Raw genomic sequence first — 16874 nt, 5'->3', positions numbered from 1 at the left:
ATAGTTTATATCAAAATTGACCATTTCAGAAAATACTTAAGACCAAATAAAATTATTGAATAATATGTGCATGCATATTGATCTCACTACTATTCATGCTGATTAAATAAGTCACACACACACACATTATTAAGATGAGAATGGGCTCCTAAATACTTCCTGGTTAGTATAATTTATTACTTTTAATTTAACTTTATTGTTATATCTACTGAACTGTTTATCTAGAAGGTTTAGCTGCCTCTTATTCATTTAGTTTCCATAACAGCTCTCTTCAAAAAGTATATCTAATCATCATCATTTTAGTTATTGAGAAACTTTGGCTCACAGAAGTTAATTAAGCTGAAGAAAGTCCCCCAGAGCCTTGGAGAACTTAGTTTTAAATGCAGAAGATCTGACTCCAAATCCAGTGCTCAGTCCGTTAGGAAATGCACCTCTTTCAGGCCCACATGGGTCCACTGAACTTTTTAAAAAACAGTTTGGAAAATATTCCATACTGTGTTATACCTCAAGTAAACTCTTTTACTACTTGATTGGTCAATGTGGCATAATTTAATAATTTCTAGAAAGCTTGGTGGTGGTTATTTTTTTGTGTGAATGGTTACGTTTTCTGCCTAATGAGAATAATGCTGTGTACCTTACGGGCCAGGGTGGGTGGTTATGACAGTTTATCCTAAAACAAATCACCTGCTTTGACATGGCATCATTGTTTGGAATGTAAAGGAGGTTCCAGTCTGTTGTCACAGTTACATGCTCATATTTTTACTTTTGTATTGTAATTTTGGTGTCAGATGATGTTTTTAATCTTAAGACTACAACACTCTCCTAGCAAAATATAATTATTTAGTCACTTGTGTTCTGCTCTTTCCATTATCAGGACATATTTTTGTTCTGTTTTGAGACTTAACAACAGTAGGTCATTAGCCACTCTGAGATAAAGCCCAGATATGTTAAAGGGCTCATCTGTAGTCGGACAAAAAACAGTAATTGCAAGACTAGAAAATTACAGGAGCAGTGCTTTGGCATAGTGGGAAAGCTGCCACCTGTCACGGGCATCCCACATGGGTGCTGGTTTGTGCTCCACTTCCCATCCAGCTCCCTACTACTGACCTGGGAATAACCGCAGAGAATAGCCCAAGGGCCTGGACCCCTGCCATCTACATGAGAAACCCAGCGGAAGGCCAGATCTCAGGTCCAGAATTTTAAGCTGCTCACACGATGTCTGAGACAGAGGTTGTAGCTCAGTCCCTGATGTTGCTTCCTGAAACAGAGACCCTGTGACATTGTGAAGTGTGAAAACTCACTAGTCCTTTACTCCTTCCTGACCTAGTCACTCCTTGCTTGGGGCCACGCCTGAACCGGAGAAATAATTGGCAGGTCCTCAATTAAAGATGGTGACCCCAGTGCTTCTTCATTCAGCACAAGGCTCCAGACCCCAGAGAGGGGCTGAGACACCTGCAGCCTTCTGAGACTGTGGGACAGAGACAATAAATTCGTAGTTGAATAGCAGAACCTCGAAATAATAGGATTTTTCATGTCTGATGTTGGTTCAGAAAACCAGACAGTAAGAAAGAACAGAGCATTTTCAGTAGAGAAGTGGTAAATTGCAAGTTGGACTTTAAAATACACAACCTTACCATGAACCTGGGTTTGACTCTAAAGGGAATTAGACAAACACCCAAATGGCAGGATCCAGAAGAAGGGGACGTATTCGAGGACAAATATAGATGGGGGGCGGGGGAGAAGGAAGATGTGGTATTTAAAAATATGACTGGCGGGGGTGTTCGGCAGAGCAGGAAACATGTTGCCTGAGATGCCCGTATTCCATCAGAGTGTCTGGTTTCAAATTCCTGTTCTTCTGCTTCCAACTCCAGCTTCCTGCTAACGCACACCCAGGGAGAAAGTGGTGATGGCTCGAAAAGCTGGGATTCCTACATTGATTTTCTGGCTCCTGGTTTCTGCCTTTCTCAACCCCAGCTGATGTGGGTATGTGACTGGACCAGCTGAGGGAAAGTGTGTGTGTGTGTGCCTCCCCCCCAAAAAAAATCACTTTTTAAAAGATATGGCTGAACCAAGAAAATGAACAGTTTCCAGAACACTCTTGAAAATGAAAGTGATCTAAAAGAAGCTTTAGGGTTTTCTTTATCACTATTGGAAGGATAGAGTTGCTTCTATGTATAAATAAGAACCTACTAAAATGAGAGTAGATTGAGACAAAGGCAACAATAAAACTGAAAAGATAGAAGGATTTCAAGGGAGCTTAAAAACACAATAGCAGATTATCAGTACTTAACTCGGTTACATGAAGGACAAACTTGGAGTTTTGTTCCCAATACATTTTTCAGAGGAAGTAAATTAAATGGGGGGGGAGGTTGGATTTGGAAAACAGAACAGTAACTGACATTACCCACATTTGGTCCTGTTGCAAAGACTATACTGAGAAAAACTACACTGAAAAGACACCACACGCCAGTGGCAGAGGGAGGAGCATCAGCCGCGGCACTTGACGGGCTGTTCACCTGCGGAGCATGAAAGGCCTTGAGGAAAACAGTCAAGAGGTTGACATGCTGCTGTTGAAAAGCAAGGCGCACTCTGCCTTCCAGCTTCTGTATCCTCAAATGCTAGGAAACAACAGGGAATTTTGAGAGGAAAGTTGTGTCAGAGACGGACACATAAGAGCTCTCCTGTGCTGGTTCACTTCCCAGATGTTTGCAGTGGGCTGGCTGGTACCAGGGTTAAAGCAAAGAGCTAAGAATGCAGCCTAGGTCTCGTGTAAGAGGGCTGAGAATCCAATGACTTGAGCCCATTGCTGCTGCCTCATAGAATCACAGTTGACAAGAAGCTGGAGTCAGGAGCTGGAGTTGGGACTCAAATACAGATATGTAAGTGCGGGATGCCAGAATCTTACTAGGCTAAAAACCCACTCCCATGACTTTGGGAATTTATGGAAAGAGCTAGCATATCCAGAAACACGATAGCTATATACTAGTCTTATAAATTGTACTGCAGTCCACCCAGCTTGGTTTAAATCAACATTTGCTTTATATCATAACTTTAAGGGACTCTTGAGCACTAAATATTAGAACAGTATCCACTCAGTAGAAAAAAAATAGACAAAATGGCTAGAAGCCCACAGAAAAAGGAGCCCAGAGCCTCTGCTTGAATGAGCTACATTAATACAAGATGTACTGAAAAGTCGCTGCCGCACCACAGCATCCTACTTGTTAATTTTTACTACTGAAACAATGTACTGTAATGATAGTATAAAGTTTCAGGTGCGCATTTTAAAATTAAAACGTGCATTGCTCTTGATTCTTCCTATTACCACCTAAAGCTCTATTCCAAGTGTCTCTTGCTTCCAAGTGAGGTAAAGGCTCAGGGTTCAGGGTTCTGATGGCCTCCCTAGGGGTCTGTTGACCACTTCTCATTTGCTCCTCAGATGCAAAATTAAGAGTGGGTACAAAAGCAGAAAATTCCAGAATGTATGTCTGATTTGAAAAATGCTCAAGAAAATCACACTTCAGTTTAGAATACAAGTAGAAGGAAAACTCCTATTTCAACACCAAGAGGCGGGCCGGGCGGTGAGGGACTTCCCTTTGCTGTGAATTCTGTGAGCCTCTGGTAAAACTCAGATATTAAGGGACTAGAAGCAGAACGAAGAAAAAACAATGCATGATTTCTGGAATCTGCCATGGCAGTGTTAGAACTAAAGGCCAGGCGCCTGCAGCTTCTGTGCTTGCACCGGAAGGGGGTAAGAACGCACGGGCAGGCCTGGTGAGCACCCTGGCCTCGGCACTCGTCCCTGGCCGGTGCCCTGATGTCTTCCAGTTTAAAAGCTTAATCCTCCACTTTCAAATGCCAGCAACCCATATGGGCAGCGATGCATGTCCCGGCTCCGCTTCTGATCTAGCTCCCTGCTTGTGACCTGAGAAGGCACAGAGGATGGTCCAAGTCCTTGGACCATCACCATCACTCACCATAGAAGAGTGGAAGAGCTCCTGGCTTCGGAGTGGCTCAGCTCTGGCTGTGGTGGACATTGGGGGAGTGAACCAGCAGATGAAACATCTTTGTGAATCTGCCTTTCTCATAAGAATAAATAAATCTTAAAAGAAAAAAAAGGCAGCGTTTTGATGGAAACATTTTCTATGTGGCTGCATTCCCCGATTAACAACAAGACTGTGCGCCTTGTGTCCTCCTTATTCTGAATGTATACTATTTTGGTTCTGCCTGGAGGATGTTACTGTCATTTCTTAACAATGGAGACGTTCTGGTTGATGCAGAAAGTGCTCGTAACATGAGTGATGTTGCTGTCCCGTTTCCAGCTGCCTTCTCCCAGTCATAATGACATCTCTGCACACACGCATGTGCACATGGGAGCGTGCGCATGGGAAAGCAAGGTCGCATCTGTTTTGTGTTGTCAAGTGTCCGCGATGGACGGGATTCCTGGTTCAGCCACCCCGGCGCTCTAGTTGGTAGTCCAGTGGAGTCTGTAAACAGTTCACGAGCTCCTTAGTTATTTTTTTTTTTTTAAGTTGTCATTCGTTTGGTTTATGTACATGTGACTTGACTCTTTAACCCAGGTTTTTGAAAAATAAAATAATTTAATGTTTATTTTATGTCTGTTTTCTTAAAATAAGTTTAATGTAATCATCAGTATATATGGTTTTCTTTATTTAAAAAATTTAGTTTCATGTTCATGAAAGTAATGTTTTTCTTTGTCTTTTACAGCACCGGATGTCTGAGTGACTCCTACTCAGGTTCCATGCTTTGGGGGTCGTGATGTGGGTGGAGTGTGCTGCTGCCTGGCTCCCTCGGCTCCCCTGCTGGGGAGCTGCCTCACTGGCCCCGGCTCCCATGGTCATTATCTGTGCTGCTCTTCTCTGGAGATTTTTGTTTATGACTTTGGGGAGACTACTTTTAATCCTCAAAACTTAGCAAGTAGAAACTCAATGTTCAGTTTGCCCAACAGCTAAAATCATTTCCAAGAAAGAATTTTCCGGGGGAAAAAAATGTTTCCAGTGGACTGTAACAGTGGCAGTGGAGAAAAGATATTTCATTGAGAATTACCGTTTCTCAGGCAAACAGACTTCTCCTTATTCTAATTTAAAGTTACTTTCATTTATTTGAGAAGCAGAGAGGATTCCCACCCACTGGCTCCCCTCCCAGATTCCCACAGTGGAACCCTAACCCTAACCCTAAACTCAGGGCTCAATCCAGGTCTCCCACGTGGTGGCAGAGACTCAGCTTGATTCATCGCTGCTGCCTGCCTGGGTCTCCGTAGCAGGAGCCAGGGCTCCAGGCACTCAGGCATGGCGTGTGCACATCCTAAGCAGAGCCTTAACCACGAGGCTTAGGGCCGTTCCTGACTGCTTTCCCAGGCCACAAGCAGGGAACTGGATGGGAAGCAGAGCTGCCAGGACACGAACTGGCACCAGTATGGGATCCCGGCATATGCAAGAGGAGGACTTCGGCCGCTAGGCTACTGCGCAAGGCCCATAAGGAGGGATTTTTTTTTTTAAATCTCACAGTAGAGATTCCAGAACCCTCCTCACCAGTCTTGTAGAATCCCAGAATCTTCAACCTGAAAGGAAGATGAGCAGAGCGAGGGGACTCACATTTAAGATTCCAAGGAGATTCTCAGGCAAGCACGCTAGGTTGTACAATTAACAGCAGGAGCCAGTTATGTTATCAACATGACTTCATTCCTACCTGCCCTATTCCTGGGAACACATTGTGTTCCCTCCCTCCCTCCAGTGCAGGAGGATCCGTGGGAAACTTGGGGGTGACTCCAGCAGCTGCAGGGGGACCAACAGTTGTGACACAAAGATTGTGATGCAGGTGTGAGGACTGTGATGGCTGACTCACTAAGGCAGGAGACCCAAGAGCCTGGGGTAGCATGCGCTTTGCCTGGCCATCGAGGTCAAACACTCTTCAGATAGTTGTTACTTGAAACAATGAAATCCCAGGTGGCGCCCAGCAAAGATGTGTGCTTAGGGTCCTGGGTGCCTGAAGCACGCTGCAATCATTCATGTGTCACAACGTCATCTCCCAGCGCCCGAGGGAGTCTGTGTGGCAGTGTGGTCTGGAGAGGGTGATGTCCCACCCGTCTTCCTGGTACATTTCCTTTTGACCCCCCCCCCCCGTTTATTCCTTCCTCTGCTGAGGAGCAATTCTACTACCATGTATGCTGGCAAGACACCAGGGACAGCCTTGGGAGACATTAAACAAGATGTATTCCTGCAATAAACAAGATTCTTGTATTTCTCATGGGATCCCAAAGAAATAAGGATGGGAAATAAAAATTCCTACTGGAGTATTTACAATGTACTCAGCTGTTTAAATGTTCCAAATGCAATCAAGGAAATAATGTAGCACATTGCTAATGCAGTTAACTATCGTCATAAAATTTAAAAGTTTGGCCAAATTTAAAGAACCCGGTGAGTTTCTAAGGATGTCATTCAAGAACTGAACATCCACCAGAAACAAACACATTGATGATGGTCCTTAGTTAATGCTGTACTTTTGTCGTTGTCTGTCGCTTGGATAATGCCTCTGAGTTGAAAGGACGTGATTTGTTCTCCCTGGACGCAAGTCACGGATGTGATGTTTGCTTTTGTCCTGCGTTCTTAGGACATGGGAGAGCGCGCGCAGCTCCCCACAGCTCCCTGCCAGACACTTTCTCTGTTAGCCCAAGCGCAGTCGCCCAAGGGTCGGTCATTTGAATCCCACCTGCGCAATTTGTGTGAGAGCTGACTCTACTTGTTCTATTATTTGGTCCCTATTTTCTTAAATTGATCCATTTTAACTTAAATTTATATTAAAGCAAAAATGCATACCTTTGAAAATAAAACAAAGCAGGGATCCTGGAACCAAACTATTCAAGATTCAAACTCCAACTCTGCCCCTTAACCAGCTAGCTGTATGTAATCTTGGGTGAACTGTTCGAACTCACTGTCTCTGGCCATCAATTTCTTCATCTTCTACATGAAGGAATCATGTTACCCACTTTCCTGGGATGTTGTGCGTGATGATATGAGAAGCAGGTGCTGCGGCACAGCAAGTCAAGTTACAGCCTCAAACCCCATATTCCATATCAGGGTGCCTGGACCAAGTCCCATCTCTGCTTCTGATCCAACTTCCCGTTTATCTGCCTTGGAGGCAGCAGAGCATGGCTTGGGTCAGGTACAGGTCAGGTACTTGGTCTCTGCCACTCACAGGGGAGACATGGATGGAGCCCCAGGCCGCCGTCTGCCCTCCTAGTTCTGTTGTGGCGGACACTTCAGCAGTATGAGGATGGAAGATCTCTAGCACCATCTTCCTCTCTGCCACCCTGCCCTTCAGATAGGTAGGTATACTTGAAAAACACTCAGTGGGCATACTGACAAAGTGCTTAGAACAATGCCAGGTACTTAGTCACTGTCTAAAAATATATAGTACCTGCTGCCCACCACTGTGTAAGCCCAGAGATACCACGTTACTTGCAAAAACCCTAAATACACAACTGCTCAAATGCAAAGTCACATCCAGAAAGCCCAGTGAGGGAAGCAGCTTGATCCCTCCGTCACTTTGAGCAGGTCTCCTGGTGTTCCCGACAGCTCCGCCCCGCTGCGCCCTGGTCGTTGCGGTGACTGCCTTCTCCCCCAGGGCTACCCTGCCCCTCGACTGGCTCTGCCGCGGGTTAAGATTGATGACAGTTTCATCCAATTCCCGGCCTTGCGTCAGGCCTAACGCGTCAAAAACCTCCAATGGGAAATCTTCCATCTTCAGGGCCTAGCTTATTGTCGGGTGTGTGTGTGTTTAAATATTTATTCTGCATTCTTTAAAATATTTATTTATTTTTATTGGAAAGGCAAATTTAGAGAAGAGATACAGGAGAGAAAGATCTCCCATCCACTGGTTCACTCTCCAAGCAGCCACAGTGTTTGGAGCTGAGCTGATCTGAAGCCAGGAGCTTCTTCCAGGTCTCCCATGAGGGTGCAGGGTCCTGAGGCTTTGGATCATACTCAACTGCTTTCCCAGCCGCTACTCAGGGAGCTGGATGGGAAGTGGAGCAGCTGGAAGATGAACCGACACCTGTATTGGATCTTGGAGGATGCAACGTGAGAATTTAGCCACTAGGCTATTGCACTGGACCCAAGATTTATTTCTTCGTATTGGAAAGGCAAATTTACAGAAAGGAGAGACAGAAAAATCTTCCATTTGCTGGTTTACTCTCCAAATGGTCACAGTGACCAAAGCTGAGCCAATCCAAAGCCAGCAGCTTCTTCCTCATCTCCCATGTGGATGCATAGTCCCAAAGACTTGAGCCACCCTCTGCTGCTTTCCCAGGCCATATCGGGGAGCTAGATGGGAAGTGAAACAACCAGGACACTAGCACCTCTATGGGATACTGGCATTTGCAGGGGTAAGAGTAGCCTAATAAGCCATTGTGCTGGCCCCAATGCATAGCTGATTATTTTTTTAAGATTTATTTTTATTTTTATCGCAAAGTCAGATATACAGAGAGGGAGAGAGAAAGGGAAGATCTTCTGTCCAGTGATTCACTCCCAAGTGAGCGCAACAGCCAGAGCTGAGCCGATCCGAAGCCAGGAACCAGGAGTTTCTTCCAGGTCTCCCACACGGGTGCAGGGTCCCAAGGCTTTGGGCTGTCCTCGATTGCTTTCCCAGGCCATAAGCAGGGAGCTGGATGGGAAGTGGAGCTGCCGGGATTAGAACCGGTCTCCATATGGGATCCTGGCGTGCTCAAGGCGAGGATTTTAGGCACTAGGCCACTGCACCAGGCCTGCCTAGCTTATTTTTTTTTTTTAAAGATTTATTCATTTTATTACAGCCAGATATACAGAGAGGAGGAGAGACAGAGAGGAAGATCTTCCGTCCGATGATTTACTCCCCAAGTGAGCCGCAACGGGCCGGTGCGCGCCGATCCGATGCCGGGAACCTGGAACCTCTTCTGGGTCTCCCACGCGGGTGCAGGGTCCCAATGCATTGGGCCGTCCTCGACTGCCTTCCCAGGCCACAAGCAGGGAGCTGGATGGGAAGTGGAGCTGCCGGGATTAGAACCGGCGCCCATATGGGATCCCAGGGCTTTCAAGGCGAGGACTTTAGCCGCTAGGCCACGCCGCTGGGCCCCTGCCTAGCTTATTTTTAAAAGAATATTCTGACTGTTGTGCTGAGTATTCTCAACTATGGAGTGGCAAGGAGGGTAGAGGGAAAACAGAGGAAGAGCCCACAGCTGAGGCCCTTGCAGTCATCTAGGCCAATGACAGTGGTGTCTTGGCACGAGATGTTAGCAGCATAAGAATTGCACAAGATTTGGAGTGTATTGATGCCAGAACTGATACAATGAAAAGAGGAAAGTGAGATACAGAACAGTCTAGAATGACTCCTCTGTGTGGCAATGCAAATGGCCATTAACTGAGCCGGCAGTGCTGATAGAAGACTACCCTGACAGGCTAAGACATCAGAAGCTGAATTGTGGACATTGTAAGTTTGAATGCCTAATGGACTACCAACTGGAATGCTGATATTAAATCTGGTGTCTGGCGCAATAGCCTAGTGGCTGAATCCTTGCCTTGCAACACACCAGGATCCCCCAAATGGGCGCTGGTTTGTGTCCCTAACTTTTCCACTTCCCATCCAGCTCCCTGCTTATTACCTGGGAAAGCTGTGGAGAATGGGCCGAAGCCTTAGGACCCTGCACCCGTGTGGGAGACCCAGAAGCTCCTGGCTTGTGACTTCAGATTGGTTCAACTCCAGCTGCTGTGGCTACTTGAGGAGTGAACCAGCAGATTTAAGATCTTCTCTGTAAATCTGCATTTCCAATAAAAATGAAAATATTTTTTTAAGGAAAGATCTAGGAGCTTGGAAATGAAGGGTGTTCAGTTATCTTTTGCCACATAATGAGACTGCCCCAAAACTTAAGAGGTCTAAAAAAGGACTATTTCTTACAATCCTGCAAAATGGACCCACAGGGGCAGTACTCCTCCACGTGGCATCAGTTGGGGTCATCCATTTGGCTGTATTTGGCTTCTGGCTGGGAGCTGGGCTGGGTAGGAAGGCTCAAAGAGGCTTCTCCTGGGGGCCAGTGCCATGGCTCAACAGGTAAATCCTCCACCTTCAAACACTGGTATCCCAGATGGACACTGGTTCCTGTCCCTGTTGCTCCACTTCCCATCCAGCTCCCTGCTTATGGCCTGCTAAAACAATAGAGGGTAGTCCAAGTCTTTCGGACCCTGCACCCCTGTGGGAGTTCTAAAATAGGATCTTGGCTCCTGTTTTTTTTATTGTATTGTATTGTATTGTATTGTATTGTATTGTATTGTATTGTATTGTTGTTGACAATCTTTACATAGTTAATTACGATAAAAAAAAAAGGTTCAGGGGGTATAGGGAAGTGGGTAATACTATTATGTCCATATTGTTTCCATCATGTATCTGAGATAAAGGGGGATATTGAGGGAGAAGCCCCACCCAGTTTCCCACCCACCCCAAGTCCCAGATGTGGGGCATGCTCTGAGATCCTTGCTCAAATGGTTTTAATAGTTCTCCAGTTATGAATCGCTGCCAGTTTCACTCGATGAGGTTGTCCACTGATTGACACAGTCCATCATAGAGTCTCCGTTTGTCCCATATTTCGCTGCCAACATATAGCTGAGATGAATGATTGACCTGCTCTGTCTTCTGTCTTTTCTTGGTTAGAGTTCTGAGTCCAGCAGTTCGATTGGGGAGATCTCCAAAGAAACCTTGAGGTATTCCCAGACCAGATTCTTGTATGTTCTAGCAAGCACAGGGCCCGGCACAGTCCATCACCACGATCAGCTGGTGGTTGCAATTGCTGGGTTGGTTCTGTTTTCAGTCCCGAGTTGCACTGGAACCAATGGGTGTTGCAGTCCAGTCTGGTTCTGCCCAGCACACACTCGGCCCTTACATCAACCAGTGGGAGCTGCATCTTAGTCGGGGCGACCCACAATAACCCCCACCAGGCCCACCCCCTACCCTGGTTTGCCAGTATGTGTAGCAGTAGACCAGTCTGTCCCCCATCCCATTTGGCTCTTGTACTTGTCAGTGGGTATTAAAGCTTAGTTCCATCTAACCAACTCAACCATCCAGCCCTCATGGATGTTGTTGAGTGCCTCTCTGTCTAGCCACCCCAGCCCCCGTCCTAGTTTGGCTCCTGTTTTCTGACTAGCTTAACTCCAGGCATTGTGGCCATTTGGGGAGTGAACCAGCAGATGGAGGATCTTTCTCCCTCTGCCTCTACTCTCTGTAAATTCACCTTTCCAATAAAAATTAATTTATCTTGAATTTAAAAAAAGTCTTTCCTCACGTCCCTGGCATCTCAGTGCTCCACATGAGATCCTCATGGTTAGCTTCCCTTTCCGCACAGCGTGGCACACACAGACTGTCAGAATTCATTTTTTTTTTAAGATTTATTTATTTTATTACAAAGTCAGATATACAGAGAGGAGGAGAGACAGAGAGGAAGATCTTCCGTCCGATGATTCACTCCCCAGGTGAGCGCAACAGTCGGTGCTGTGCTGATCCGGAGCCGGGAACCAGGAACCTCTTCCAGGTCTCCCACGCAGGTGCAGGGTCCCAAGGCTTTGGGCCGTTCTTGACTGCTTTCCCAGACAACAAGCAGGGAGCTGGATGGGAAGTGGAGCAGCTGGGATTAGAACCAGCGCCCATGTGGGATCCTGGCGTTCAAGGCGAGGACTTTAGCCGCTAGGCCATGCCGCCAGGCCCCAGAATTCATTTTTTAAAATAATGTTTATTTACTTAAGAAGGATACACGCGTATGGGGACCACTGATTATGGTGGGAAGGGTTGAGGATAGAAAAAGTGGATAAGGCCATTGTTTCCAAATTTTCTTTTTCTTCTTCCTGTATTTGAAGAAAGAGGGAAGAGAAGGGCAGAAGCTGCTCCCAGCATCCCAATCACAGAAGTGCCTGGGGATAGGGAACAGCCACCCCATGTCATCTCAGGGTCCCCGATGTAGCACATGCTCCGAGAGTTCTGCTCAAGTGGTTTCGATAGTTCTGAAATGCTGTTGATCTTGCCGATCCAAGGATGAGGAAATCCCTCCAAGGTCCATTGGCTGACACAGTCCGCCTCAAAGTCTCCACTTGCCCAGATACTTGCTTTCAACACTTCGCTGGAAGAGCTATCCAATTCATTCTGCCCTCCATTCTCTGCTGTGGTACTAGGCGTCCCTGGAGTCCCCAGTGGACTGCCACATCCCCATGTGCATCTGGGCATGCCGTCCACCGCATAATCTTCAGCCAAAGAAGAGGCCCAGTTCTGACACATGCACACCACAATAAGACCACAGATCCTGCAATTCTCACCATGTTTGGAGTTCTGAGTCCAGTGGTTCAGCTGGGGAATCCTCAAAGAAACCTCGTCTGAGGTGATTCCAGGCCTAATTCTCGTGTGTGCTTGCCAGTACGGGGTCTGGCTCAGTCCATCACCCATATCAGCCTACACACGTAGTGGTCGTTGCAGTTGCTGGGTCAGCTCTGTCACCAGCTCCATCTCTTACACAAACCAATGGCTGTTGTGGCCTAGACCAACCCTGCCCACCAGACACTCTGCCCTCATGAACATCAGTGGGAACTGAAGCCTAGTTGGAGTGACCCCCAAAAATCCCCTACCAGGCCTGCTCCAACCTTGGTTTCTATGCAGGCCAGGATGTGCAGCAGACTGGTCTGTCCTGAATCCCATCTAGCTTTTGTACACATCAATGGGCATTGGAGCCTAGTTCAACCAAAGCGGCCCCATTATCAAGCTCTCACTCATGCTGCTGGGTGCAACCACCTATCTAGTCAGGCCTGCCCCCAGCCCTGGTTCTCGTGGTCACCAGTGGATGTTGCAGCCCATCAGAGAGGTGCCTACAGTGTACCTACTCAGCCTATTCCCAGTCCTGGATCTTGCATTTTCCAGATGGTTTGGCAGCTAGCTTGACAGAGCTTACGCCCAGTCTAGCACTTGATATCTGATGCTGTGACAAAGCCCAGCCAATCAGTACTCACTTTGATGCATGCATGCACCAGAGGATACGGACGATTAACCCAGTCTGGCCTGGTCTGCAGCCAATCCCAACTCCATGCTCACCAGAGGGAGCAGTGGCCTAGCAGGGGAGCCCATGCTGCCCCCTACCATGCTTGCACCACCAACCAGGTCTCACGTGTGCTACAGCCCAGTCTGGCATGGCCCACCTCGCCTTAGCATTTGCCAGCAGGTGCCATAGCCCAGGTCAGCCTGGTCTGCCCCCAGTTCCAACTCATGTTGGCAGGTGCTACAGCCTAGCCCAACCCAGCCAGCCCTCAGCTCCATTTCCTGTCCAGCTCCCTGCTTTTGGCCTGGGAAAAACAGCAGATTACAGCCAAAGGCTTTGGGACCCTACACCCACGTTGGGGACCAGAGGAAGCTCCTGGCTCCTGGCTGCAGATTGGACAGTTCTGGCTGTTGTGGCCACTTGGGGAGTTAACCAGTGGACAGAAGATCTTTCTGTGTCTCCTTCTCTCTGTATTTCTGCCCTTCCAATAAAAACATGCATTTTGTTGTTGTTCACTAGGAAGAGCAATTAGAATGATTGCTGTGTAGGTTCTGAGAATATCCCCTCCCTGCCTCATGGACCTATGGCAAAAATGAATGCTGTGTGAGGATGCGTTGCTGCTTCCGTCTCACAAGGTTGGTAGGGGTAGACAACTAAGGAAGCTGGAGAGCGGAGGCAAGTAAGTGAAGATCAATGTAGAGGTTGGGTCCAAAAACCAAGTGGGAAAGCCAGCAGAGGTAAACTGGACTGCAGCTGAGAGGCGGATGTGAACACACATGGCTGCCGCTGAATTCTCACAGAAGTTTAGACTCTTCCGGTCCTGCAGAACTTCCCTCCCAGAGTGCTGGTGAAGACCGAATGGGTTCTTCCACAGCAGCCAATGCTTCCAGCTCCACGCTGATCTAAGGAAGCTTCACTCACCTTGGAACTTAAAGACTGTCCGACAGAAATGCAGCCCATTAGCCTCACTTCTTTTCTTTTTTTTTTTTTTTAAAGATTTTATTATTATTGGAAAGCCGGATATACAGAGAGGAGGAGAGACAGAGAGGAAGATCTCCCGTCCGATGTTTCACTCCCCAAGTGAGCCGCAACGGGCCAGTACGTGCCAATCCGATGCCGGGACCAGGAACCTCTTCCAGGTCTCCCACGCGGGTGCAGGGTCCCAAAGCTTTGGGCCGTCCTTGACTGCTTTCCCAGGCCACAAGCAGGGAGCTGGATGGGAAGTGGAGCTGCTGGGATTAGAACCGGCGCCCATATGGGATCCCGGCGCGTTCAAGGCGAGGACTTTAGCCGCTAGGCCACGCCGCCAGGCCCTAGCCTCACTTCTTATTGTCAACCCATTCAAGTCCATCTGAGCTGTAGCCAAATTGGGCTTCTGGTGGCTCTACAGTGGCAGCTACAACCTGCTCTCTCCCCACCTTTGGGCAGGTGGGTGTTCAGACTGTTGCTCTCCTGTCCTTGCTGGCTGAACCCTCCCACCCGGAGAGCCAACTTCTCTGCCGTGACCTTCACTGGTGTGTTCAGGCTCAGGTCCTGGCTCCCTGCACATGCGCTGAGGCCTGCGCTCACTGTTTTCTGCGTGCTTGTCTCACCCTCTAGATCGCTGGAGTCTTGAGGCACAGTGACAGGGCTCTCTTCCCCTTCTCCTTGCATCCCATGCTCATCAAAGCATGGTGGGTGCTTCCTGCATGCCGGTCACCATGTTCACAGAGGGGAGCAGCACCAAGTAAACACCGCCTCACGTTAGTGCAGTGAAGTGAGATGGTGCTTGCTGATACGGTCCCAGGAGTGGGGCCGAGCTGTGCTAATGAATTCACATTCTGTTGATCTTCAAGTCTTGGTGTAACCCTGTGTGCCAAATGTCTCGCCTCAGTGAGCAACTCAGATAATCTCACAGAAAGGCTCAGTTTCTATTGCCAATGAGAAGCAAAGCACTGACACAACTTAACGAGGCCACTCATGGCTTATTCATGAGGAAACTGCCTTTAAATTACTGTCATTCCGGTTTTTATTCCAAGACCATATCAAGCACTGCGACAAGTATTACTTAGCGGAGGCTCTTAAAACTTTTGGCCATAACTTACAGTAAAAACAAACAAAAAACTATATATCACAACCTAGGTCATGTATATTTTTTATTCATTCTTTCAAACAACTGAGTATTAACACATACTATATGCAAAAAGAACTACTGTAAGAATGCATCAGCAAACAAAAGAGGGAAACAAAAATCTTCACTCTCTAAGACCTTACACAGTGGAAGGAACAATAAACTGGGAGGTGAAACCCACACACACACAGGGACAGGAAATAACCCCCATTACTGTGCGCGGCTCCTCAGCCACCCATCAGCCCCCCATTACTGTGTGTGGCTCCTCAGTCACCTATCAGCCCCCCATTACTGCGTGCGGCTCCTCAGCCACCCATCAGCCCCCCATTACTGTGTGCGGCTCCTCAGCCACCCATCAGCCCCCCATTACTGTGTGCGGCTCCTCAGCCACCCATCAGCCCCCCATTACTGTGTGCGGCTCCTCAGCCACCCATCAGCCCCCCATTACTGCGTGCGGCTCCTCAGTCACCCATCAGCCCCCCATTACTGCGTGCGGCTCCTCAGCCACCCATCAGCCCCCCATTACTGTGTGCGGCTCCTCAGCCACCTATCAGCCCCCCATTACTGTGTGCGGCTCCTCAGCCACCTATCAGCCCCCCATTACTGCGTGCGGCAACTCCCAGGCAAAGGACGAGGCTAAGCGACTGCACAGTCACCCATCAGCCCCCCATTACTGCGTGCGACCTCCTCACAGTCACCCATCAACCCCCCATTACTGTGTGCGGTCTCCTCACAGTCACCCATCAGCCCCCCCATTACTGCGTGCGGCCTCCTCACAGTCACCCATCAGCCCCCCATTACTGCGTGAGGCCTCCTCACAGTCACCCATCAGCCCCCCATTACTGCGTGCGGCCACCTCACAGTCACCCATCAACCCCCCCCATTACTGCGTGCGGCTCCGCCCAGGCAAAGGATGAGGCTAAGCAACTGCACAGTCACCCATCAGCCCCCCATTACTGTGTGCGGCCTCCTCACAGTCACCCATCAACCCCCCATTACTGCGTGCGGCTCCGCCCAGGCAAAGGACAAGGCTAAGCGACTGCGCACTGTCACCCATCAGCTGCGGGAAACGACCCTGACACTTCCACCCTCCTTGCTCCTCCCCCGGCCTCTTATCTAGCCACTGCCCACTTTCTGTTGAGCTGGCAGGCTTGACCTCTGCCTGCATCAGTGCTTCCGTGCCTTGCAGGTTCAACCAGGTCTCCGGGAGCGTTTCCAGCCAGCGAGGCACTCCGGCCATCGGCGCGCTCCAGCAGGCCTCGTGGGCGCGGCTCCCTTCTGCCCTGTATTCCAACTGCAGGTACCTGAGTCGCTTCCTCATCCGCCCTGAGACCTCCCTGAGAGGACGTCTCACTCAGCTTCTGGTCCCCCAAAAGCAGAGCTGTAAGAGTTGGTATAAATAAATACACATGGAATTGAACTGAACTCAGAACATGAGGTGGGAGGGTGCTCCTGAACCAAGCCTTGCTGATTCAGGCAAGATGAACTTCACCCGCTAAGACTAGAAAACAGAGCACTGGAAAAGAGATCTCTTGACCTCACTGCAAAAGTCACACAGCAGATAGGGGCTTCAGTACTGCACACTACCACACATGTTTTACGGCCCCCTAACAGCAATAGACAGGCTTAGAACCAGGATGCCACGATGCGAATCACACAGGATGGAAACTCAGTGAACTTCAGTTGCAAGGAGGAGGCCCACAGAGCTGC

The sequence above is a fragment of the Ochotona princeps genome, chromosome 14 (assembly GCF_030435755.1).
Source record: "Ochotona princeps isolate mOchPri1 chromosome 14, mOchPri1.hap1, whole genome shotgun sequence".
NCBI classification, from domain to species: domain Eukaryota; kingdom Metazoa; phylum Chordata; class Mammalia; order Lagomorpha; family Ochotonidae; genus Ochotona; species Ochotona princeps.
This window is presented reverse-complemented; position numbering follows the sequence as displayed.